The sequence below is a fragment of the Lepisma saccharinum genome, chromosome 29 (genome assembly GCF_977018435.1).
Source record: "Lepisma saccharinum chromosome 29, izLepSacc3.1, whole genome shotgun sequence".
NCBI lineage: Eukaryota > Metazoa > Arthropoda > Insecta > Zygentoma > Lepismatidae > Lepisma > Lepisma saccharinum.
In genome coordinates this window covers 25,305,158-25,331,142 of record NC_139257.1, presented here as the reverse complement: position 1 = coordinate 25,331,142, position 25,985 = coordinate 25,305,158, and the positions used below count along the sequence as shown (strand labels likewise).

General features: G+C 36.3%; 1 long non-coding RNA gene across 1 annotated transcript; it reads left to right on the top strand.

Annotated features, from left to right (window-relative positions):
* Nucleotides 1-1,262: 1,262 nt before the first annotated feature.
* LOC145981369 (uncharacterized) lies at nt 1,263-19,628 on the top strand. Its single transcript, XR_014440961.1, has 6 exons — nt 1,263-1,384; nt 3,408-3,459; nt 4,904-4,927; nt 9,525-9,547; nt 19,031-19,080; nt 19,589-19,628. It is a non-coding gene; the product is annotated as an uncharacterized LOC145981369 (long non-coding RNA).
* Nucleotides 19,629-25,985: the final 6,357 nt, after the last annotated feature.

Below are 25,985 nucleotides of genomic sequence, written 5' to 3'. Positions count from 1 at the left end.
AAAAAGTGAAGTAAAATAAAGCAAAACAATAAACAATTATTCCTACTGCACACCCTATCCTTCGTCCAGGGACTTCTGAAAGTAGTCCCCACTCGGAGATTTGAATGGGGGACTATGTTACCTGAGGAATATTTTACCTTGGGAACATCCATGACCTCATGTTGCTCTTTCTTGACATAACGTTTTTACAGTGCTACAGTGCAGAGTTGTCAGCTCTACGCCTACCCCCAATATGAATGAAGGACTGCACCTGTCGTTGGTCAGCGGATCCCTCAGATCTAGCTGGGAGGACCACATTAAAGTCCACCAAACCTACCCCACCTCTGCCAATTGTGTGACGCTCATACAGCCTTGACAAAACAGCTCTATTAATTCCAACAGAGCAAAATTTTAACATTTCAATCTTTTGGTTGATTGACTGCAGTGAACACGCCACTGAGTGGTGGGGTTCGTCACATATGTACGCCAGCTGTAAAATTTGAGGAATAAAATAAATATGTAAAAAGTTTAAAATTTGTTGCTTGTCCATTATTTCATTGTTCAAGAACCTACTTTTAGAGCACTACTACACCAGATGTTGATTTTTCCAGAAAAACAGTAAATTTTCCTGATATTCCCGTGACTTTTCCAGGAAAAATAAATTATTTGACATTTCCAGGATATTCAGGTTTTCCAGAATGGTAGGCATCCTGATTAGTGAGTCATACTCCACATAGATTGCCCATTCGTAGTGCGTGGTTTGTTTAGTTTAATATAAATTAGATTACAGGATTTTAATTTTTAATAATGTTGCCCGGCCAAATTCGTGCCAGCATTGGAGCCAAAATCCGATTCCCACATGAGCAGTTGTAAGGATCCCACTTTCACTTGCAGTTTATTACCATTTTGCAATCTGAGTATATTGCTGGTCAAACAGAACGTAAGGATTTACACAAGAGCCATATAGGCTTTAGTCGGTTTTATTGAATTATTTTATTATGGTAATTGTATGCCTCTCTTCCGTTACTGAAATAACACAGCCTATCTGAAATAATGGCATCGTAAATTCTTGTGTCTTTATGACCATGGAAACAAAAGTTATAATTCCACGATTCCTGGCAATGGAAGTTGTCTATTGTCAACTCTTCCGTTTCCTAGGATAGAACAAAGAGTGCTTTATCATAATAATTATTTCTTTGATCAAATCGCTGTGTCCTTCTTGCAAGATTAGGCCTATAAATACAGGTGACTATTTTTGAATAGCCTCAAACAGTCAAGAGGATTCAGAATGATGCCGCAAAAGATTTATGTTCTTCTGTTCATCGCGATCTTTGCTATTTTAACAGTTTATGGAGATGAAGATGAAGATGAAGAAGAATCTAAAGATGAATATGGATTCCCACCTGTAAGTAGACAATATGCAGGGTGGTCCAAATTGATGGGACACATTTCTAGTAATGTAACAAGCACGTTTATTAAGCACAGTATCCAATACATAACCAAGAGTTTACAGCACTTGTTATCGTTTGAATGTGACATCACGTAGGTGGGCACCACCTTGATGGGAACATTATTGGGCTCTCGAAGTCATACTGCCCATACTGTGGCCCAGCAAATCGGCCGGAATGGCCTCTATCTCCTTACAGATGTTGCCCTTGAGTTTAGCAGTTGTTTGGGGTCTTGTGGTGAACTCTCTTTCTGTTAGGTAACCCTACATGAAGTAGTACTTTGGGGCTACATCTGGTGATCTGGATGGCCAATTGACATCGCCGAATTTGGAAATGAAGCGACCAGTGAAATGGTCACGAAGGTTTCTCATTGGCACTAATCCTGCACGATGAGTAACAGCGCCTCCTCGTTTAGGGAACGAGATACGTGATTCACATGTCGTTCTAGCGCTCAGCAGTGACTGTTACGGTTGGGACATTGCTCGACTGTATTCGCCAGGCGTTAAATGTTCTCTGCACTACTAGACGGTGGAGCTCGCCTAGGTGAAGGTTTCTTGTCGGCACTAACTGTCTCACAGCACCTTCTGAGATGGTGCTTCACGCTTCTTGAAATTTGTTCTGAACAGCCTTTGTGATATAGAGATGAAGCTTCCACTAGTCAGGAACGCTTCCACATCACAAGCAATTTCAACCGGAGTCAACAACACCATAATTCATTAGAACAATAAAATGAAAATTGAATTAATATAAACTCCCAAGCTCAGGCTTCCAAATACAATGCCTGTGAAAAATGGTAGAATATTACTACTATCTGAAAATACAAAACAGAATTCACCAACGGAAACAGCGGATAACTTGGAAGTAAAAGGAGTGTGAACTTTACCCTCCGAGATCGGTGCGGAAAAGCGGGGTTAATCCACGTGCAGCGGAGCAATGGCTGCCATCTGTCATCTGCAAATTGTAATGCATCACTTCAAAATTTCGAAACTAAAAATAATGTAAAATAGGAAGTAATGGAATTAAACAATGCATATAAAATTCATAAATATAAATATGCTATTAAAATTACATGTTATAGTAAATATTTACTGAAGTACAGAGTTCATAAAATTACAGATGCAATAAAAAACTCAATATGCTGACCAAGGCAGAAATTTATTTTATTTTATTATAAAACATAAACTAAACGTACCATTTGTACTTGGTGCAGAGTCTGAAGAAGACCTTGGTAGAAGGTTGAAACGTTACGTTTAGTTTATGTATTATAATAAAATACATTTCTGCCTTGTTCAGCATATTGAATTTTTTATATCATGGAAACAAGGCTTAATGGTTTTATAATGCAATAAAAATATATACATGCTAAGTGAAAAAAGTTGTATTTGGCAAATACATACTTGTATTATGTAAACTATGATATTCTGGTTTCATATAGGACAATGCTAATGGTGGGTTCGTATGTGATCGTGTTCGTGAGGAACAGGATTTGGTACCAGTGCTCGACATTTGATGATTGGAGATTGCTGATAAGGTGATTTGTTGTAACAATCAAATAATTAATTAATTCTTAGTAATGTTTCCACAAAAATCACTACTTGAGACAATTACTTGGATGGGCACTTAAAATATTATGGAGAAGGAAACAATAGAAATTTAATTGTAACTCTAAATTTTCCAGGATGAAACTCCTAGGCGGTAAACACCAGGTAAAGTTATTTTTAAGTACGTATTATAATGTTCACCAGGGAAAGCGCTACAGTATTTGGTACTAGCGCTAGAAATTTGATGCGTGAAGCCTACTGATAAGGTTTTCTCACTATTGCTTAGTCATAAAAGTCTAACGATTAATAAATTCGACTAATTTTCCGGAAATATATCATTACATTTGACACAAATACTCAGAACAGTTCTTGAATGTGTACTTAAAATATTATTGAAAAGGAAACATCAGATAACTAATTGTAGCCATAAATTTTCCAGATCGAGCCGCGCAACGATTCGGATGACACTTCACACGGGACAATGGATCCAGGTAAAGTTATTGTATATTGACTATTAATAAATATTTAAACAATTCCAAAACAAATATCGTCTTCTTGGTGCAGAAGTAATTGATAGAAAAGTACTTCAAAAGTGTCGGGAGTTGATGAGGAATTCCTTATTCATCGTCCTGATGTCTACACATATACACACATGTATAAAAATGCTCCATTATTGGAAAATTATTGATGGTAGAAATCTATTACCTTTGTATTTGAGTTCTGTGAGAAACAGAAAAGCTTCTTTTCTGTCTCTCTGCAGTCGTGGTGAACATTTCAAATATTTAGCACAGTTTTTAAATCACACTGCATGGGCTACAAAGACGATTCAATTTTCAAATAATGTAATATTAGAATTAATTATCTATCTATCGTACAACCCTTTCGGGGCTATATTCCTACAAAAAACCTAGACCATCGGAGGTCCTTAACGCTTGAGAAGTAACAGCATTTTCAGTACTCAAAAAAGTAACAACTCAGTTCAATCATACAGTACATTTATGTTACAGATGTTGTTGCTGATTTGTTGTTTTAAGTCCACTTTATGCACAGTTAGGATAATCGGGACTGGACCTACAGTTTAAAGTGGAATCCGAACCACTATGTGCCTCTACCGGGTATCGAACCCGGAACTCCTTGATTACAAGGCAACGACGCTACCATTGCGCAATCTAGGAGGCCCTGTTACAGATTTGGAGCTTAATTACAATTCTCTGGGTATAACATTTGTCTTCTATAATTCATGATTATGGTTTCAGGAAGTACAAGTTTTGTGTTTTGAGAAATCTCACATGAGAGAGAGAGAGAAATTACTTTTCTTTTTGACGGAGAGAATAAAGAACTCAACTAAAATTATCTTTCTTTCTTTATTTCTAATCGATGACCTAATCAATAAATTAATTTTGGTGATACTGAACTGAAAAACTGAAGACCGATTGCCCAAGCGATTCTCTCTCTCTATCTCTCTCTCTTTCTCATGTCTGCCGATACACAAAGGCAGTTTCTCAGTACCATGTCAATTTCCTATAACAAAAATCTTAAAAATATACTACGAAAATAATAAAATTTTTATCAGACTCTAAGTGTGACAGAAATAAGATTTAACGAAAATGTTTCATAGTTTGTTATATCTGATCAAAGTAAATCAACCTAGAATTGCAATTTTAATGTTCGGGAGAGTGTATGAATTAAACGACAAACTGTTTACAAATTTGATTTTAAATTGAATCACTTAATACGAATTGTGTCACAAGTAAATTTCACAAATGTCTCTAAAATCTTGGAAAATATTCAAAACTGTGCCACCGTTGACAAAGTAAACTTTACGAATTACCAAAAACTATTTACATAGGTATGCTTCATGTATATATTTATCATTGTTAAAAACTTCCATATTTGCTCAGAATTATAATAAACTTTTTTTTTCTTCTTCCTTAGCTAAATTACCAATGACTTCAGTAGGTATGTCATCGAGGTTATATTTGCTTAGACAATAATATTCGAATATATTTATTGATAAAATTATTAATTATATGTCACGAGAGAAATTATATGAAAACTTTGTAGAAAATAATGTATGTAAATGCATTATGAACATATAAAGTATTAAGAAAAATACCTTAAAAAGTTGACGTGATATTTATTTTTTATGATAAAGATAAAGAATAATAAAAATTGAAATAATAATAGCTAACATTTTTATACATAGTAACTAACACAAATATCACTGTTATCATAACAATTTCAGGTTACTTAGCAAATGCAGGTATAAAGGTATTAAGAAGAAAATAATGCAGATATTCGAAATTCAGTACCTGTACAGGAAGAGACAGATGTTTTTGAAACATGACAATAATATGCTTACCATCAATTTCTGAACAAAGTTCTGTACAGAAATAGTTCATTTAGGTAACGATATATAACTTAAATAACATATTATCAGAATACTGAGTGTTTCAAAAGTCAAGCTTCCACCCCCAACTTTGATCGCTTATAACATAAGGGTCAGATCAAAAACACCGATATTTCTGCATTATCAAGACTCGTCTATTTAGATATTTTTCAATGCTTAATATTATCAGTCTTCACCATACAGAAAATTCTCTAAACTAATAAATAATTGGTCAGCATGTTTAACATTTCATTTTTCTGAATGACACTTTTTGGTGAGAAAAATAGGCAAGAAATTTTGGAAGGGTCAAAATTAGACGTCAGATGACTGATGCCATGTTAATCTGTCCTTTGCGGCCAATACTGGTCATGAGCAGCAATTCATGATTTGGGACTGCCGATTTTATAGGTTAAGCAAAATAATGCTATTTCATGAGCATGTCAGATTAGCTGGTAACACTACAAAGTCTAAATTTTGTCAACAGACACAAGGAACATGTACCAAGATATTGGCAATACATTTATATGAAAAATAAAAATTCCGTGACTTTGTCTGTTTGTAAATACTGTAAATACTTCTTAGAACATCGGAAGTGCCTTTGTATTTTGCGCAGGTAAGACTTCCAAGTTGATGTCTTTAAATCATCTCTCCTAACAAGGGACGCTACTGGCAACTACGTCACGCGTCCCTGGAAGTTACGTCAGAGTGATTGTTTGCTGTGTTGGGTTGCATAAATACGGGTGGGTTAGGTATTAAGCGCTTATAGCGCAGCAACTAAGCCCTTCCGAGGTAATGTTTATAATAAAAAGCCACTTGTTTTATTATTATTATTTTATTATTTTTATATTAGTCTATATATACAGGGTGTCATTTTAATGGCGCCCACGGACCACAGATTAGTATAAAAGACATCGAAATAAACAACAGTAACATATTATTGTATCTGAAACGTCATTTCCTGTGGTAACTAGATTTGCAAATATTTGACACGCAAGCTGAGACACAATTCGATATGACCACTTCTACTTGAATTCTATTTTCTTTTTACCATTTTTCGAATAGTTTGTTTACTTCCTTGTTAGATTACAGAACGTGTTTTCTGTGGCTGATTGTAGCTATGTCATTTTTCACACAATATGTGTGTTCCTGGCAACCCTGCAACGCATCGCTTCACAACGGGATATGACGTCACACATGCTATCAAATGTTCTGTTGGGATACGAGCATTCAGGCGGCAAAACGGGCTTTTTTGAACGACTGTAGAGCCGAAACGACTCTCCAACGAGAAAAATGTTACAGAGAAAATGTATTTGTTTTGATGTCCTCTATACGTTTCCGTGGTCCGTGGGCGCCATTAAAATGACACCCTGTATATATGTTATACATACATATATATTATATAGTATTTATGTATATTATACATAATATTATATATATATAATATACCGGGTGAGTGTTTTAGCTTGACACAACGACATATCTGATCAAAAAAGAGTTCTGAATGAAATTTGTTCGTCTCGAACGGGCTCATCCAATGATGCCAAACTTCACCCCCACCCCACCTCCTGGGGGTGGAGTTAGAGGCAACTTTATAATCTCAAATAGGAACCCGCATTTTTTTATTGAAGATTCGGATTCTCCAGACAAAAATACGGAGGTTTTGTCTGAAACTTTTCCATGGATTTGTGATAGAAGAAATATTGCTGAAATGGTAAAAAATGCAATTTTAATCGCAAAGTGACGTGAGGCATGTTGAATTTTTATAAGAAACTGCATTTAGCATAATCCAGGAACAACGACGTGGACGTAGCAGTATTTTGTTCCCATGGGGGTGCTTTTGTAAGATGAGTCCCCTCGCCTCTCACCATCGGGGTGCTTTTTTTAGGTGAGTCTCCTCGCTTCTCACCATCGGTGTGCTTGTTTTTAATAATCATTTGAAAATAAGTGCTCGAAAATATAACCACCCACTTCGATACACTGATTTATCCGCACTTGGAATGATTGGACACAACTGAGAAGCGTGCCCGGTGTAATATTTCGACATGCATTGGTGATTCGCTCAATCATGTTCTCATGCGTTGTTGGCAGTTCATTATAAACTTCACTCTTCACGTAGCCCCACATACAAAAGTCAGGCGAAGTAAGATCTGGCGATCATGCATGCCAAGACACTATACCACCTCTTCCGAATCAACCGACGATTGTACACGCGATGTAATACTTCCCGTGCTGCAACGAAATAATGTGCTGGACAACGGTCATGTTGAAACCACATTGTTTGTGGCACGTCTAAGGGAAGGTCTGCAAGCAATACTGGAAGTTCGTTCTGCAAGACGTTTCGATATTTCTCACCATTTAAGTTCCCATCGATAAAATATGGACCAATAAGTTTATCGCCAATTATTCCACAACAAAAAGTTACATTCCAAGGGCGATGATGTTCAACTTGGCGTAACCAATGAGAGTTTTCGACACTCCAATAATGCATGTTGTGTCGATTAATGGTACCGTGGTTTGTAAACGTCTACTCGTCAGAGATCAAAACTTGAGTAAAGGAATTGGGGTCTCCTTGTATTTGCTAAAGAGGCCATTGCCAGAATGTCACTCTGTTCTGAAAATCATCGCCATGAAGTTCTTGATGCAACGAAACATGAAACGGATGATATTATCTACGCTTCAGTTCCTGGCACACAGTAGTCTGCGAAATTCCAGAATCACGAATTATTGTCGAGCACCAGCGTGGGGGTTATAAGCCACTGCAGCTAATACAGCAATTTCATTATTTTCTAAACAATTGTTCTTCGGCGATTCCTTTTTTTTTTGTTGTTGTACAGTTCCCTCGGTGGAGAACTGTTGAACAACTCTGCGAGAAGAAGCGTGCAATCGCACCCGGTCTGGAAGACGTTGAGCATAAAGAATCACAGCATGATTGATATTTCTGACACTTTCTCCATAAATGTACACCATTTCGATTTTCTCTTGCACCGTTATAGCCTGCCTGCGTTATGACCACTAATGGAGTCAAGGAAGAAAAACACTACTTCCGTCCTCTTCTTCAGGATTCAGGGAAGATTATGCCGTGTCTGTTTGACTAGGAAACAAGGTCAAATGGTCTTTAGGGGAACACATTCGGTCTTGAAACATGCTCGGCAATCTGTTCAAAACGTTTTTAACCACTTATAAAACTGTAAAACGTTGATGATTTCAAAACTCCGTAAAAACCTTTTACCATGTGAAACTAAACAATCTCACTTCCGCGGAATGGATCGTCGAGTTAGTCGTCTTTACAGCTCATGTTGTGCTGCTGATGCGCTGCTGATGTGCTGCCGATGGCTGTTACTGGCACCGCCCACTTTCTTACTCCCTCCCCCTCCTTTTCCCCGGTACTTCTGAATTATTACGTCATCCCTCCGCCTTGGAACTCCTCTATCATCATGAATGCTCGTGTCATTTCTTTCGTTACATTAAAGCATATTTGTTTTTATCTTCTTCAATTTTGTTTAACATCTTTAAACATCCTTTCTCTACATTCCCTTTCTTCGACGTTTTACAGTTTTATCATTGGTTAACCTCGTTTTTAACAGATTGCCGAGCATGTTTCAGGACCGCATGTTTTATCTTACAAACCACTGCACCTTGTTTGCTGGTATACAAGACACGGCATAATCTGCTACGAAACCTGACGAAGAGGACAGTATTTCTCGAGAATTGCGCAAAATCTTACTTTTTGCGATTACAGCGCCATCTATCAAAAATAAAAAAAAAAGTTTGGGACAAAACCTATATATTCTTGTCTGGAGAATCCGAATCTGCGATAAAAAAATAGGGGTTACCATTTGAGATTTTAAAGTTGCCCCTCGCCTCACTCCCAGAAGGTGGGGCGGGTATGAAGTTTGGCATTATTGGATGAGCCACTTCGAGACGAACAAATTTTGTTCATAACTTTTTTTTTGACCAGATGCGTACTTTTCGATATATTTCGTTGTGTCAAGCTAAAAAACTCACCCGGTATACTGTATTTTATTATACCAGCACTCAACCGTTTTTGAAGTTGTGTGAGTGTGTGTATACATTTATTAATTTATTTATATTTATTTATATTTATTTTTATGTACATAATGCTTGTGAATTCAAGAAGTATAATTTGAGAATAAAATTATTTTGCAGGAATGTATCGTTACAACCAATCGGTAAGTTAATATTTTTTGATAATATTATACTCGAATACAAATAAATAAGAAATATTTAAGACATATGAAAATTATACATGTAAAAGACAAAATTCCAAGCAACATCACATGAATAAGAGTAATGATATTGTGTTGTGTTTGATAGTAGTTTATATTTTGATACAACAGTTAACTTCACAACCAATGGCTGTGATTGGGTTAAAAAACTACGTGGGCAAGATGCTAAAAGTAGGGGAGTCTAGAACAGTTCGATTAGCATAGTAAAAAGGCAAAACTGGCAAAACGTGGGGGAGGTGCATCTGCTTCCCCTCGCCCCCCTAATCGCCGCCACTGTTTAGAACTAAAAATTATATAAATGCAGGGAAAATAGGTGGAACTATCGTTTACCTTATTGAGAAACCGTATTAGAGACACTCAAGATATGAAACACAGTTTCCAAGTTATACAGTGCGGCGCAAAAGGATAGAAGTGTAGCGTCGTTGATTTTCAAGATAAAACGTTTTATTAACATCAAAACCAATACCATGAATAGGTATAAAGTGATGATTTAAGTATGGAAGACGATGTCGGATAAATGACGTCACGTAATCTAAGTTTCGGCGATGTCTCTTGGCCTCCACGCTCGCCAGATTCGTCTGGCGGCGACTTCATTCTGTGGGGCTACTTCAAGTCGAAAACCTCGTTCAGTCGACGAACAGAAAGTTGCCATTCGTTAAGGAATTACAGCTGTACCAGACGAAATGTTGGCAAGGTCAATGCAGAACTTTGAGGAGAGACTCCAGATGTATGCAGCAACAATGACGTCATCTTTCCTACATCATCTTTGTAACGAATGTGAATGTTTGCTTAATATTTTTTGAGATATTAAGATTTTTTAATGTTTGTTATTTCAAATTATGTGCAAGATGTCACAGACAACTTTAGTGAGATTGGTACAGTTGTGGTTGAAATTTGTATATATGTTTTGGAAATACGTCATAAGAATTCGATTACTTTGTTATTCGGTAGAACTCCTGATCAAGAAGAAGGTAATCCTGTAGATATAAAAATAGTGAAGTACATTCAAAAGGTCCAGGGTAAGGATGAGAAGTGGACGTATAAAACCGCGGACTTGAGAGAGAAGGTTGAAACTATTAATATTTTATATCATTCCCAGAAGCAGGAGCTAATAAACGTGCTGACTCGTTATTTAAAGGTATTCTGTGAGAAGCCCGGAACAATGGAGAGCTTTGAGTGTGAAATACTCTTAACAAGCACCGAACCAGTCCATCGCCCACCATACCCTGCGCCACTTTCAAAAACTGCAGCTATGGAAAAGGAGCTAGACTTATGGAAGGCCTGGAATATCATTGAACCGTCAGTATCTCATTATTTAAATCCTCTGTTGGTTGTAGTCAAGCCAGATGGAACTGTCAGACCATGCATAGATTTCCGACTGCTAAACCCCATCATGTTAATCCCTAAAAGTTATTTTCCGCCAATTGATGGATCTCTTCAAAAGTTTAAAGGATGAGGTATTATAGAAGTCTGGATCTTCCCTGTGGTTATTTACAGATTCCTGTAAAACCAGACTGCCGCATATACACGGCGTTCTCATATAAAGGCAGACAGTATGAATTTTTGAAAATGCCTCTTGGTTTATCAAATGCTGTGTCCACATTGGTATACGTAATGCATCGAGTGTTTGGACCAGAAACAGAACATTTGTCAACAGTTTATATCAACGACCTGTTGATTTTCGATACGGATTATAACACTCACATTCAGCACAGACAAGAAGTATTTCAAAGACTGAAAGACGCAGGTCTTAAAGGGAAACTTAGGAAGTGTAATATTGTTAAGGGAGAACTAGTTTATCTAGGACACTTGATGTCTGGATACCATGTTAGAGTTGATCCAAAAAAGAATTAAGCAATTTTAAAATTCCCACAATCTAAGTGTAAGGAGTTTGTTCGAAAATTTTTAGGTTTAGCAAATTGGAGGCGGTAGTTTATAAAAGGCTTTTCCATGAAAACGGAGCCTTTATTAAGATTGCTGTGAAAGTCTGCTAAATGGAACTGGGGCCAGGATGAAGAAACTGCTTTTGACCACCTTAAAATAGAGTTAACAAATACTGCAGCCCTAGCTCAGAATGATCTCAACAGAGAATTTTGTATTCAATGTGACGCCTCTACCAAAGGTCTAGATGCATCTTATTTCAAGAGCAAGGCGACGAGAAAACTGTCGTGCAGTACGCTAGCAGAAAATTAAAATAAAATGAAAGACACTATTCGATTCACTAATTGGAATGTTTGTCTATTCTTTTTGGTATCAACAAATTTGAAATATATTTGAGAGGAAGACATTTTAAAATATACACAGTTCATTACTGTGGCTCAAAAATTCTAAAAATTGGAATTTCAGGCTTACAAGGTGGTCTCTAAAATTGCAGTCTTACTCTTTTGAAATTAAATACATCAAGGGAAAGGATAACGTCGTATCGGATATTCTGAGTCGCTATCCCATCGATTAAGGAAATGGGAAGGAAGAAGCTAACTAGTTCCATGTAAATTATATCTAGGAAGAAAGAGGATAAATAGAGGATATAACACATTGGACTGAAGCACAAGAAGATGATGTTTTTTGCCAAAGCATAATAAAGCTTTTGAATAAGCCAGAAACTGAAGACTTTCCTACTGAAACGAAGATGAAGAACGTGTATCAGGTTTATGGAAGTCTCTTATTCCGAAAAACCTCCGGTAAAAAATTGACTTGGAAATTTTGAGTCGTATGAAGTTCAAAGAATAAGTGCTTCGGGAAAATCACGAAGAACTAGGACATTTCGGTGCAGCAAAAACCCCAGAGAGAATAAAAAGTAGATACTTTTAGCCAAAGATGAAACAAGATGTTGCTAAGCACATTAGGGATTGCCTCGTATATGCCAAAGCTAAAATGGACAAGTTAGGAATCTTGAAAGATACGTTACATATTAATCAAAATAGTCCTCACGAGCTACTTCCAATAGACCTGATAGGTAAATTGCCCATGTCCCAAGGTTTCAAATACATTCTAACCTTGGTAGATTCGGGAACAAAGTTCGTCGACGTTTACCCACTGAGGCGTGGCACCGCCAGAGAAATAACCACTGTGATGGAGAAAAAGTACTTCACCCATTTTCCTAAAGTTAAGGCAATCGAGGTACACAATTCACTTCTGCGCTGTGGAAAGAATATTTGGACAAAAAGGGGGTTAAGTATTTATTCACTACGGCCTAGCACTCTACTAGTAATACTATAGAACGTATGAATCAGGAGATTGTTCGACTGCTCAGGTTATTTTGTCACAAGGAACATCAAAGTTGGTCGAAATATTTATCAGAAATTGTCTGGTTACTGAACAATTCTGTTTCGGACACTACTGGGTATGCTTCTTCAGAACTATTTTTCAATCGCCCTGTGCCTAATGAAATATTGGACCAATTTTATTGGCCTGATAACGACGATGATCCTTATTTAACTAACTGGGATAGAAAGATGTTTATGGCGAAGAAAAGGGAACGCACGAAAAGTGATAGGAAATAATTCAAAGTCACGTGCAATGCTCTTCAGTTAAAGGAAGGAGATTTGGTGCTCATAAGAAATCACAAACTAAGTTCTAGGAAAAATAAAGCCATAGCTAAGTTTTTTGAGGATTATATTGGTCCCTACATTGCAACAGATGTTCGAAGCAATACTACACTACTGTTACTTCCCAAGTCCAGGAACCCGATTGATAGAGTAAATTTTGACAATCTTAGGATCTTTAATTGTTCTCAAGAACACAGAAAGCATTGGTTGCTGAAGTTGACTTAGTGTCAAGATAATTTCTGGATTTAAAGTTTCATTGTGTACTCAAAATTTTTTCAGAACTTGCAAATTAGAATTTCTTCAAAAATATTCCCAGTATTAGGGGCAATTGTAACGAACCTGAATGTTTGCCTAATATTTGTTGAGATATTAAGATTTTTAATTGTTCGTTATTTCAAATTGTGTGCAAGATGTCACAGACAACTTTAGTGAGATTGGTACAGTTGTGATTGGAATTTGTATATATGATTTGGAAATACGTCATAATCTGTTCGCATTGACGTGACTTTTCTATCTCGGCTTTGGAAGTGTATGAACCCGCCTGAATGTTTTCTCCTGACGGCGGACTGATTTGAAAAACAGGCGAGGGTAGAGGATTCAATAAGCATGTGGTAACGGGAAAATGGAATGCCAGAATAGTGTTATTGGTTTGAATTAATTGTGTTTTTTTAGGCTATACGCTGAAATAATAATTACGTGCAGAAACCTTCTTGTATTTTGGTGTGTTTTGTCTAACGTTTTGTGTTAGTGATTCTGATTTGAAATGCTGTAAGAACTGTTTCTTTTCGTTCGCATCTTCAGGCATCAAATGATATGCTATAGAGTTGTTCTTTATTTCTCTTCAGAAAAGCAAAGAAACGTAAGTAAATCTGTACATTGCTTATAAGTCCACATACGATAGTAAATCTATGTAATTATTAAATATAAGTGATTATAAAACTGCAGTTAACTTTGAAAACCATTTTGTGGTTCTTTCTACCCAGCAAGCAATGATGATTTGCAAAGATTCTCATGTTCCTGACACAAAGAGCAGAATAACTGGCATCTTCCATACTTAAATCATCACTGTATAGAGTGCCGTAGCAACACTGGCGCCAGACCCTGGAGAGATTTGAATGCGACCCCAATTGTTCTTTAAATATGAGATTTCAATGTAAATCGATACAAAATATTTAGGAATGCGTCAGCAATTTATCACATTTAAATAATAATAAAAAATTACTGACGAAAATTATATTTAATAATTTCACACCCTAAAAGTGTCTTTCTCTGTTTTCCGGAAGCGGAAATCTGAAGATGTAGGACAAGCCCATACCCAGAGGAGGGGGCCACGAGGGCCATGATCCTCCTCGAACTATGAAATATTATAATGTGAAGATATAAAAACCTACCAAATTAATACTGATAATTTTTCAGCTTGTACAAGAATTTCGATTTCGTTCGTGCATATATGAATGGGTTATTTGGGGATAGAGGCAGACTCGAGAAGTCTGCAATCTTCAACACTGAGCTAACAACCGTTGATGCAAGTCTACAAGACTCCCGATTTAGTTGGGTCAGCCATTCTTTCTAATCCCTGTCCCGACTTTTTCAAACAACAGTCGTGTTGCGAAAATGCGTCTCTCTCTTTCTTTCTTTTTTTTCCTGTTAGGTTTTGTTTTGTTAGACATCTTCTTCATTTTAAAAATCATTGCTAATACGTATCAATTAATTTATAAATATATTATTTTCTAACCAAATAACTATCATGGTGGTTCAATGATACTGTTACGTTTTTTTTTTTAATGAAGATATTGTTAATTTGCGGAACACAATACTATTAGAATACGTCTGACAATTGAATGTAAACAATAAGCACCAAGCTGTACGCCATGTCACCATTCTTGTCTGTAAGCGACTGTGATGCTGATTGTCAGACAGGGAGAGGGTATCAACTGGCGAGTTATTTTTTCGTTACTTTGGACCATAACATTGCAACTATACAAGTGTACAGGGAATAGCAAAGATAATAGAGGCAAATTGTTCATCAATATTTCCATTCTGTTTTACGCTATATCTTTTGTTGTTCTATGGAAAATAATTCTTTTGATGTGAAGCTGATGTTTACATTGCTTAGTGCTGTTCTTATTTTAACCCATTATCATCACACTGTGGAAGACAGACAATGAAAATACAATGGACATTTTGGACACTTTTTCTGTTTGGTGTCCGCTTAGCACTAACTTCAATAGTATAGTCCACGCGTTTAAATCGTTAACGGCGAAGAACTAACGAAAGCCGTCGACACAAACGTGGGTTGGGATAAATAGGGGAGAGTTGTTTTTGTCCGATCACACGCCAAAGGGCGCAGCTGTCATTCTGCTCGTCTACTCCACGTGGAGTCTCAGTCACATGACTGCGGATACCCTGTTGCCGTACTTAGCAACTTCAATGTAGAGACCGTGGGAAGGTGCTTGTGCGCGGAGGGACAAGATGGCGTAAAGTAGATGTGGAGAGTAGATGTGTGGCAACAATTTGCGTTGAATGTGACTGTTGCAGCTGGTGGGCGCGCTCCGTGGACTTCAAAGGAAGCTGGTCGTTAACGTAGCTAGCGCGTCGACTATACCACTAACCATAACGTTATACCCCAGTAGCATTTCGCTTACAACCGTAATGTAGTTGTACGCCCGCTACGACGTTATGGGTCCCGGGTTCGAATCCTGGGCTGTGCATCCCTGTTCTCTGTGCGTTCCTATATCGTTCATGATATCATAACTCATTTTCATCTTCGCGATTAGCCAAAAATGTCAGAAAATTGACGTAAAATAACCTAACTTATTCAACCCAACAGCATTTCGGATCTTCCCTTTGTTCCACATTTTAGGATCAGCTCCTGCCCCCCACACTCAAAAAAATCCAAGGGTATACGGGCCTACTGTAGGAAAGAAGGAAACAACGTGAGTATTTAAATGCCTCACACTTGCTTCGTTGCAGTTGGGGGTGCTTTATTGTTAACTTATTAAAATCTGGAGCGCAAAGTCAAGAGAGAAGAAAATGCTAGACAAATTGCTTTTATTCAATTAAAAAATAAATGGGTGAACATGTCGAAGCAAATTGTCGTGAATTTTTGCTCAAACGTTTCACATGAGAAATACGACCCGCAAAGGGTTAGGGCCCGCCTGTCTGTATGTTACGTCCGTGATTTGACGTAATCATTCAAATTATATCGTTTAACTAGAATTTAAAACCAGATATAAACAGAATGTTATAATTTTATTGCGCACAATAACAAGAATTTTCAATTTTTTTTCTCACTTCTACTTACTACATTTTCCCTATCAATCCCATGGGATGCGAGGCCCCTTTAGGAGCGAGGCCCCCTGCGGTCGTCCACTTCGCCCACCACATGCTACGCCACTGACTGTATGCCAATCAAAACTCTATTTCATAACGATGGTTTTGGTGTTAAAAACGTTTATTTTTGAAAATCAGCGACGTTATACTTATTCCAAAATCATGCGTTCTTCTTGCGCCACCCTGTATTTTATTTTTTGATACCACATAGCGAATAAAGCTCGTTAATTAAAACAGATATGCAATGAAAGCATAAATAAATATATAATAATATTGAGCTAAAAATTTTTTAAAAAAATTCTAAACATGAGTATATCCCTAATCATGAAAATCCGAAGTAGATTAAAATAATTTTAATTAAAACCATAAAAACATTGTTTTAATTTTTATTAAAAACAAATTAATATAATACAATCATCTCTGCAGTAAGACTGTCTTTCCATTATCAAACTTTATGTAGTTATGATGCTAAAATAAATACAATCTTAAGTAATAAATAAGTAAAAGAACGACACTCTACCGTGACGTATAATAATTATTATGTTAGGTGTAACTTAAATACATTAAGTTAGATAAAAGTATGCCTGGTTCTCTTACGTCAGTAAAATTAACAGAAAAATCAGGTCATGTACCGACATTCTAAATCTATGCGAGCGCTATATAGAAAACATTGATTTATAAAAACCTAATTTTTTTTTACGGAGAAGTTTGAAGACTATTTTGTTCTTTACAGTATGTCAAACAAACTATAGGAAAATAAGTTTTATTCAGTTCATAATACGTGAAATTGTATACAATTCTCTCTTATAGAAGTTATAACTACTGTATATTGAAAATGCCGTTTGGAACGAACATGTATATAATAATTACTTTTGAATGATCATAGGAAATGGTACCAAATACAAGATACTTGTTAAACATTTCTATTTAGAAGTTTACTCCAACATCTGAGTTTCATTTCACTTGTGATGATAGACGATATGAGTAAAAACCAAACGTATGTCACTTCGTAAAATGTAATAATTTCTTAATTCTAAATTCTAAAACGTATGGAGGAAGTCGAGGGATTGTGTTTGAACATACAGGTAGTGCCCCATAAAAGGGTTATGGGTGTAGTGTCTCGAAAGTTTCAAATGAAATAGGAGATCGGTGTCACACATCGTTTTACAGTCGTCTTAATTCAAAAATATATTTTGCAGACAATATTTTATGGTTTTAGTCAATGGTTTTCGAATGGTCGCCGAGAAATTCCGTAATACTTTCAATGAGTTTATAACTTCTAGAGACATATGTTTAATCATCGTACTGTTATTAATAATTCTGAAGTTAAGAGACTTGAGTTTGTTTGATTCTGTTTTTAGTCCACCCTTATGCACAGATAGGCTAATCGGGACTGGACCTAGAGTTTAAAGTGGGGTCTGAATCAGTATGTGCCTACACTGGGTTTCGAACTCAGGACCCCTCTATTACAAGGCTACGACCGTACCACTATATCATAGCATATGCCCTTGGAGATTTATATTGACTACGTCTTTAAGGATAGGATTAACAATTTTTAACTACTGCACTGTTTCAATTTCATATGTGCCCAGCTTCTAGGAGAGATTAATCGGAAAAACATATTTTAGCAGTTCCTTAACCTAACGTTTCATAAACTCGATTTACGAGGGCTATTTTTTTCAACCTCCGATGGCGCCGCTAGGTGGCCCTTGAAACGCTAGAAAGCGGGGCGTCACGCAGCGTGATTGGCGTCCCCTCTGCTACTACCACCACCACTGCCAAGTCCAACGCTTCAGTTGAATCTGAGGAATGGGCCCGTAGAGACGTCTGCTACAATCGACTCTCCCGCCAAGTGCGAGGTGCGTAGTGTGATATGATTTCCACAGGCAGAGAGGCACAATCAATGCGGCTACACTGTGAGACATTGCGCAGACTACGCAGAGCAATCCAGAACAAACGGAGAGGCATGCTGTCTTCAGACATTATCTTGCTTCATGATAATGCCCGACCGCTTGTTGCTGCATCAACCCAAGACATTCTTTAACGATTCCACTGGGAAATGTTTGATCACCCTCCTTAAAGCCCAGACCTTTTCCCGGCGATGGAGAAGTGTTTTTGAGGACTGTGGTTCCACACCAATGAGCACCTTTGGGACACAGTGCAGACCTGGCTCAACAGACAAGCAGTACCTTTTGTTGCAAAGGGTATTGGAAAGCTTGTGCATTGGTACGATAAATGTTTGAATCTTCTTGGTGTTTACGTTGAAAAGTAGATTATACGTGTACATAACTTTTGCCAATAAACCCATCCTGCTATTCACTGTGATTTTGATATCATGTCCTATCGGAGGTTGAAAAAAAATAACCCTCGTAACTACATCTCAAGTAATAGAGTCTATTTCATACTAAAATGACAAATAAGCTATTCCGTGAATATATTACTACATACAATAAGAAGCATTGAAGGAAATATTCTTAATAATCATTGTTTTCCCCAGGTTTCAAATTGTGCTTTTTCATAATTATTTACTTGTTTTTATTTACAGGAGGCAGATGAAGTTATGAAGAAGAAAAAATCATTTTACTTCTTTTGAAGGTAAAGATAAACATTATAATTGTTACTGTAGATTTGTGTAAATTTTCACGATTTTACATTATGCATAAATAATAAATATTATGACATTCCTTGATGATTCTAAACTTATTAATTACACAATTATTATCAAATATATACGTGGATACTGGATAGAGTCACACCTAAATTTGGCTTTATCCAGAAAAAAAATGGTATTTCCTGTTATATTTAAGTTGTATTTGAGCTTCTGATTCTATAATTAAGAAAGTAATATTGTATAACAGTGACGTATATAGTGGATGAGCTTGCTTGCTTATTAAATTATCTTTCTCGATATTTCATACAAATTTGCATTTAATTAACACGAGTTATACTAAAAATGTAGCATATATATATAATTACGATTAATAATAATAATAACAATATTGCCAAGTTGAGCACATTCCTATATACAGTTTATAAACAAAATTCCGTAGCTGTTACAAAGTAATCCTGTGATATTTAAAATTACTATTCTTGTATTTTGAAGGAATACCATGCAGGATGACCATCTAAGGACAAAACTGGATGCATTTTAATATAACTGAAAGATATATGTTATATGGTTTTGACTGCTAAATTTGATGTTACTGTCCTCTTCACAATGAGATTATCAGTGTTAAAATAAAGAACCTGCATTTTGAAATGTTTTGTTCCTTTCATGTATATCTCAAAGCAATAAAGTAAGCCCTCGTTAACACAAACTCGCTTAAGACGAACACTCGTTTAACGTGAACAAAATGTTGGTCCCGGCAGGGATGTATTATATCTTATAGAATGTTTTATCGGTTAACGCGAATTTCGGTTACCACGCATTACGAACTGTTTTTTTTAGTCCGTTGCGTCATTAGATCTCATTTAACACAAACTTTCAAAGTTTTTCACATTTTTTTTCTGTTCCTCTCCTAGGTATGTAAGAAATCGCCCAACAATCTCTATCATCTTATCAACAATCAACTTATACAGTATTGTAACCAACAGATTCAGATCAACAATGTGTTTTTTCTATTCTTTAAAACATAGCCAGTACGAGTAACAACAAGATTAAAACTTGGGTGCAATTGCTCGACAATCGCGATCATAGCGCCAACAATGAGCTTATACGTATTTAATCAACAAATTCAGTTGTGTTCAGATATGTTTTCTATTATTTAAAACGTAGAACACGGAAACCCCAAGTTGCAGTGTGCTTGATGCACGCCGCATCCTGTGAATGTGTGTCATCACAACAAATAGAGAACTGTTTTTAACCAGAAAATGATCTGTGAGTTCTTTTTGTAAAAGTTAATTACTGTAGTAGTGTTTTCTATGATGACATACATAATACGTATTGTAGAAAGAACTGTATTGTGTTTGAGTTCCCGATTAGCACGATTTTTTTTAACACGAACTCTTGATTTTTTGGTGCCTTGGAATTCGTGTTAACGAGCGGTTACTGTACATTTGTCAAGGTTGGTTATGATTTTAACACTCCAAACTATGTTTGTTTTAAAATTAAATGTCAAGTGTAAAACTTACTTACACAGAAACGTTGCCAGCCTGAGTTTAGGAACCCACTTTTTAGTCCTCGTTCACTGAAGTAGCACACAAAGTCTGGAACGTCTAAGTACATCGCAAAACTCAAAAAACCATTTTCGCAACATGTTACGTAAATCACTGATTGACAATTAGATGCCTCACAGCAAGAGATGCATCTCGCCCTGCAAAAAAGGTAATTAAAATTGGTCCTTCATGTAGAATAATTTGGCCAGTGATGGTTGGTAGGGTCATAAATAGGGGTCAGAAGCTGAAGAACTAAAAATTAAAGAAAATGCCCTGTGGAATTACCTTAAAAGAATTTTAAAAAAAATACCTAAAATACTTTTTCTCTCTTTCATATTTTTATAAATTAGTCGAAAGTACAGGGCGAGACAGTCAAACTGTACATGAGTGGAAATTACTAGTATACCTGACAAATGTTCATTTTTTGAATAGATTGGTGTTGAACACATTGTCGGAGTCTCATGATTATATTCCCTTTATATATTGTCACTAATTATACTTTAAAACCACAGATTAAAGCAATAATAGTGTCCAGCAAGGGAACACAAAATAGACTTCAACCAAAGAGTTTTTAGTTTACCGGAGGGAAAAGAAATATACTTCAATTAATTATTAAATCCATTGCCAAAGATTTCAGTCGATTCATGTCTCACTTGCTAAAAAGAAGTTTTACCACACCCTTTCTACAGCCCTAGTTTAGCACCATTAGGCTACCATATGTGTGTATTTGGGAAGGATCAGATGTGAGGCCAACGTTACGGGACATGGATGCAGTGCAGAAATAATTATATGACTCAGTGTCTTCGGCAGGCTGGGAAGGTGTTCTACCCCTGGGGTATATTACAACTTTCAGAAGGGTGTGGAAAATGTGTTCCAAGAAGTGGAAATTTTTGGATAAAAGACTGTAGATTAATGTTATGTTCTTGATTTTCAATTATACATCATAATAATTTGTAAACAAAATTGTTGCATCTTGTTTTGGTATGACCCTAGTATTCGGATCTGCATGAGTGCAACCCCATTTCATACTCACATAAGCATGCTATGACCATCGTTGCATTTAATGATGCACTATCCTACTGATACACAACACAACCGCCTGGGAGCAACTGCTGAACTGTTTATTGAGCCTTCACATTCTTTGTTTGATGATGTGATGTGCTCTTCAAGACTGATCACTGGGACTAGGAATTTCCTCAATTTTGTGGCTTAAAACATCGCCTATTCACCTGATTGATTCACTATGGATACTAAAGGGTCCGAGTGATGCGTTAGTGATATATTCTCCACGCGGAATCCCCCAGGTGGAGACAACATCCGATTCCCACATGAGCAGTAATTCCGATCCCACCTTAGCCTGAAGGTTTATATCCATTTTTACTATCTGAGCATAATGTTGGTCATACAAAACGTCGAGGTTTGCACAAAGGCTATAAAATCTTTAGTTGGTTTTATTCTCCAATTTAGGTTATTTTGAATGTCTTTCTTCCGTCACTCAAACAACAGAGTCGATCTGAAGCCTCGTAAATTCTTGTCAATGGTTCCTGTGCAACACTTCCATTGTCAACACTTCTGTTCCTATGATTTGGGACACAGGGTGTTTTATCCTAACAATTATTTCACAGACCAAATCGTTTTGTCCTTCTTCCAAGATTATCCCTATAAACACAAGGGAACAATTTTTGAGAGGATCAGACATTCAAGAGGAGTGAGAATGGTTCCGCAAATGATTCATGCTATTCTGTTCATCGCGATCTTTGCCATTCTAACAGTTAATGGAGATGAATTTGGACCTGTAAGTATGCAATATATTTTATCCACTTGGTTATATCTACCACTTATGGGAAGATAAATTCATGAAATAATCCCTCCACATATTTTAATGCATTTAATGACTGTAATACAGGGTAATTCAGAATGAATGGTACAACTTTGCATCTACGCAGTAATGATATTGCGCACCATATAATTCGAGTAAACAGAAGCCTCAGAACCAGATCTCACCATCGGCCTACCAAGGTCTCACCCGTTTGCACAAACTCGCGAGTTTGAAAATCCTCAGGTGAGGGTAACCCTCGAGTTACAATCATCTTCCATTGCTCAAATCTGAAAAGAATGAGAGACCATGCGAGTCACAAAATACGGGCATGACTCTAGGATATTAGCTAGCCTCAAAGTAAGGGGCCTAAAAGCCATACAAGTGGGAGAACGTGATTAGTTGCCTGTTTCGAGAATGCGTGGTTCTACTGATAGCGTGGATGAGGATAGAAGTAACGGAACGCTATTCACCGTAAATAGTGGCAAGCAACTGACAGGAGCAAATTTCAAACACATAATTAAGATGTAAAGAAAACATATTCACGTGATTATTTGATATATTATTGCAACTTGAAATCATACTTAGGAATTTTATAGTGATATCTGTAGTAGATTTATACACACACACACCGACACACACAAACACACACACACACACACACACACACATCTACCTCTACGTACCATACACGATTAATTATTTTGATATTTATTTTTCTTGGTTTGTTCTACTGAAGACCAAACTATGTGAAATAATTTTTCAATTTTCTGTACAATATGTAGCAACTGCTATTGTAAAAAGTGGAACCCAAACTCAAAAACAGCATGTTTAAAAATTACCTCAAAGTATAATGTATATTTTGTGTGTTTTAGTTACGGTTGCTGTGTTTCTTGTTGAAGGAGAGCATACTTTGGAATGTTATGTATCAAGCTCGAGAAAAGAAGATTAATGCATTATGAAACACATTTTATAAAATCAATCAGAATCGTTCATACTTCACTTTGGTTATCGGTGTATCTTCATATTTGTATTACTAGGGCAGTCAAATGAAAACCGAACATCCGCTACAAAGTGTAAATGGAGTTCGTTTTATTCAAAAGTAATTGCCACAAGTGTTAAGACATTTATCCCACTGGGAGACGAGACGATCAATTTCAGTCTTGTAGAAAGAGGTAGGTCGCTGACGGATCCACAACCTCACCCACTGTTGCACTTCCTCGTCCGAGAAAAACCGACGTCCACGAATGTCTTTCTTCAGGTCACCAAAAATGTAGAAGTCACAAGGGCAAATATCGGGAGTAGTGTAAAATACTATATTATAAAATCGAGAAAGTACGAGGTATTTTGATTGAATAGAAATACTTAAAACTAGGGCAAAATGTCTATAAAATCTTATTGCTACTGTGTATAACCTACGATTTTTGTAAAAAAGTAAGAAAGTACGACCCCCCCCCTCAGATTGATGTGGCTACACCTGAATCTGCTAAATTGTTGTTTTTAAACTTGTTAAAAATATGGCTTATATGATATTTGTTTTGGCTATACTTAAAACTAAGTCAAGATGCTCATATGAGCCACACCCACCCACACACACCCACTCACACCCACACCCACACGTATGTGTAGAAGTAGAAGTCTACTTCTGGTCTACTTCTATTGCATCATGTTGGGCAACAAATTATTATTCAATACTATCCAACAAAATTATTAGGTATGTGATTGGTTGGTTATGATGTAATAGGTGTCTTCTGATTGGCTCACTGTTTCAGATGCGGTCCGCGCTTAGGCTATTTAAAGAGTATTTGCATTACATATCAGTTAATATTGTGAGAATAGTTGAAGAGTACAGAAGTGTTGTTCCAGTGCTCCTCATATTATAGCTCTGTTTGGTTTGATATACCGAATTTCTTCTTATTCATATTAAACATATTTCTGGTATATTGAACAAAAATCTTATATTTTGTATAAAGAAGTCTGATATTTTATACATCCAGCTTGTATTTGTTGTAATCTAGTCATATTTAGAGTCTGGCTTGCAGCTGATGCAGTCTGTCCCAGCTTCTTATACATAATCAATACCGGCATTAGGTCATTGCCTTACATGCACATCACGACATGGTGGAGTAGGTCAGTGATTCTGTAGGTCAGTGCTTCTGTAGATCAATACTTATTCTACCTTCGTGCATGTAAGCTATTAGCTTTACAACCTGTTATAGTTTTATTAAGTATAAAATTTTGATTTAAACCCCAAGAAATCTGATATAATAAACCAACAACAAAAACCAATAATATTAATACACTAAGTATATACACTAAATATATAAAATACACTGCTAAACCCAATTGATATTTTATATTAAGTATAGAGTTTTAATTTAAACCCCAACTTTCGTCACGCTTTTTAACGTGAATAACTGGCGAGTGATATGGACTTGTACTATCTCAGATTATTGCCTGTTTTTCAAAGTATCAATGTGTTTTCTTATCTCTGTTTGCAAATGTACCATGATCGGATATTGCTCTTTATGGAACGGCGTAGGATCAGAGAGCTTTAACCTATGTTTGTAATTTGTGGCAAGACGTATGCCAATCTTGGACAAACTGAAAATATTTTTTTGAATTTTAACAAAAGCTCTGAAAGTTGATTTTTCTCATGTTCCGCAAATTGTGGATTAATGTCAAATTTGGATATATCCACTTGTGAGATATCGTCGTTTTCTGATTTTTCTCTTCTTAAATTAATTGTTACAGCACTATTTTCCTGATGCACCGTTGTCCACTCAAAAGATTCTGCGCCACCGGTGCGAGTACCTTTGCGAATTACAATTCTATAATTCAAAGGGATGGATACCCAAACAAGTTGTGTGTCAGGGTTCTGTATCGACCTTAATACATTTATGTTAGAAAAATCTATTGCATGGAATTTTTATAAGTCAAACGTCTAACGAAATTATATTGGTAGCTCTTCAACAAGGAAGTATTGTGAAATTCGATTCGGAGGAGCAGGAGGCGTGACTCACGGTCTTGTCCACAGGAAGTTCAATCAATGCAGCATTTTCAAACATGAGATAACGTCCCAATGGTTAAATATTTTTTCAATAACGGGAATTAGCAGAAAGATTGCGCAAAAGTTAACGTTGTCACTTTAATTGTCTTTAGTAGTTTCAAATTAGCATTAAATTGTCTCAATTATAGTTAACGAATTTTATATATGTGTTCATGTATGTGTTTGACTATCATATATTACTCATTAGAACAATTTTCACACTTTTTTCACTAAGTGAGATGACATTTCTTTTACATATGTAATAAAATAGTGGTTGGGGTGTAACAACAGTTTTCATTAATTAATTTGGAGATGCATTTCTATTTGTTGAGTTAATGATTAAGTTAATTTGTTATTTTTCGCTAAAAGATGGAACCACAGGTGAAAGAATATACACAAATTGCATTATTGAGGTCAAGAGTTCGTTTTGGCATTACATTTTGAACACATAAGCTAATCACGACTCGGGATACATTTAAA